Here is a 2,358-nt window from a genome sequence, read left to right as displayed (position 1 = left end):
CTCGGCTGCCGACACACACACACACACACACCAGCCCCCCCACCCCCTCTAACGCAAAAAGTCACAACGGGATTTCTGATGGGAGAAATGTGCTTTCCTCAGATGATGGTCAGATAGAGGAGGGTGGAGGGGGGGTACAGCCAAATGTCAAAGATGATAAATGGAAGGGGTGCAGCGACAAGATCACACACACACACACCAACACACACCAACACACACAGGGCAGGACTGCAGCTGAAAGAATCCAGCAGGTTTTCTAACCTCCAGTTTAAAAAATTCACGCCTGGAACAGAAACATTTCCTCACTCAATACCAAGTGTTCATATGAATGAATGAATGAATGAATGAATGAATGAATGAATGAGCTTCCTAGCTCCAGGTGAAAGCACACCTGAGGCGGGCCAGGCTCCGCCCCCTGCTGAGGGTGGAGAGGATGAAACAAATAAAACTTTGAGGACTCTGGCACGTTTAATGGGACTACATTAAATTATTGAATGATGAATCGTAGCGAGGCTGAACTTCAGACCAGCCCTCAGAAGAACGTCTCTAATAATGAAACATTTGAATATCTGAAGGATAACTGGTGTCTTCATCATGTCCATCAGCCACGTCCAACAGGAAGTCCCTGAGAGGAGCAACGGATAAAAAGATTTCACTGCATGTGGGCAGAAACGTTGGTTTTTAGCATGAATTACTGTGAAACTTGACTCAATCAGCAGCTTCCCTCAGTCTCTAACCACCGATAATTGTCAGAATTTCATGATCTCAATACGTTTAAAAGCCTCATTATTAAAGTTAGAACTAGTTACTCCTACAAGTAACAGCAAGAAAAAAATTCACAAAATAAATTCAATCCCTAACAAGAAAAACAATAAATAAATAAATCAGATTTTACTGGAAGTGAAACAGATCTGTTCTGTCCCCTCACAGCCGGGAGTTTTATTTAAACAGAAGGAGTAAACCAAACAGAGTGAGTATATTTAAAGCCCAGAATGAGTTAAAGATCCACCTGTGGTCCATCTGAGACTATGTCCTCCGTCTCCGTCTCACAGCAGGAGGTCAGAGCGAGTCCAGGAGTGGACCTGAGGACCTCAGATGACCTGTTCTGCTCCACAATGAGCCCGAGTCATCCAAGTCTTTCCACGTTTCCTTTAGGAGTCAACAGAGCTCAGTAAATAAGTCATTTATTAGCAGGAAGTGTCCAAACGGGCCGGCCCGGTTTCAGGCTGGTTTTGGACTCGCTGCTGAGTGAAACCATCTTCAGCTCCTCCCCTGTGAGGACCACGATGGCCTCTGGTCCTGGGGTGACCCCCCGGACCTGCCCCCGTCATGCCCCCTCCTGCCCCCCCCGCCGGGCCGGTGTGGATTACTGATAGTGTTTTAAGGCAGGGCCCGGTGGACCCAGCACCGGTGGTAGCTATCTGTAATTAGTAACCATTCCCTATCACTGATAAGATAAACTACGCCTGACCTTTTCTTTTGGTCACCATGGCAACCTGACACCCCCACCCTAGCGCCGCCGCCCCTCCCCCCTCCGTATTATTTTAGTGATTAAACAGCAAATAGCAGCGAAGATATGAAGAGCTGATAGGAGGTGATTAATAATAGTCCTCCACATGGAGCTCTGAGGTGTGTGTGCGTGGGTGTGTGTGTGTGTGTGTGTGTGCGTGGGTGTGTGTGTGTGTGTGTGTGTGTGTGAGGAAGAGGAGGGGCCCACTGGTGTCAAAGAGCCGCCGTGAAAAGGCTCCGCTTGGCTTTTTTCTGGTGAATAATGGAAATTTAAGATGAGCTGAAATAAAAAGAGAGCCGTAGATGGAGTCGCCCTCTGAGGACAGTTAATATTAACCCACACACACACGCACACACACACACACACACACACACAGCTTCACCGGGGCCCTTGAAGTGCTATCTGTTGATGAATAATGAATGCAGGAGTCCAGGGTTACCTCGGCCCCACTTTAAAACACTCAGCTGTGGTTTGAAAGAGCTCTGAGGAGGAAAATACCACCAGATGTTCCTGAAGGAACAGGTGGAACAGCAGGAGAACACACACACATGTCTTTATATCAGATAAAACAGCTGGTTAAATAAGTATAATAACTGATTTTATTTTTAAATCTTTTAAATATTTATTCTGCTGTGAAAACTTCCTGACAAATCAAATAAACTTTATTTATAAAAACATTTAAACATCAGTGACGTGTTCTAAGCTGCTTTTTAAAAACTTCATCTCCTGACTGATGACGGTTCCACAGAAAGTTCTCCCTTACTGACTGATCTAGAACATGGAACCTCAGGCCGAACCTCAGGCCGAACCTCAGGCAGAACCTCAGGCAGAACCTCAGGCAGAACCTC

General features: G+C 46.3%; 1 protein-coding gene across 1 annotated transcript in view; it reads right to left on the bottom strand.

Annotated features, from left to right (window-relative positions):
- The window catches only part of zfpm1 (zinc finger protein, FOG family member 1), an 85,124-nt gene that overhangs the window by 61,253 nt on the left and 21,513 nt on the right, over positions 1-2,358 (bottom strand). The gene's annotated exons all lie outside the window — the stretch shown is intronic.

The sequence above is a fragment of the Kryptolebias marmoratus genome, linkage group LG11 (assembly GCF_001649575.2).
Source record: "Kryptolebias marmoratus isolate JLee-2015 linkage group LG11, ASM164957v2, whole genome shotgun sequence".
NCBI lineage: Eukaryota > Metazoa > Chordata > Actinopteri > Cyprinodontiformes > Rivulidae > Kryptolebias > Kryptolebias marmoratus.
This window is presented reverse-complemented; position numbering and strand designations above follow the sequence as displayed.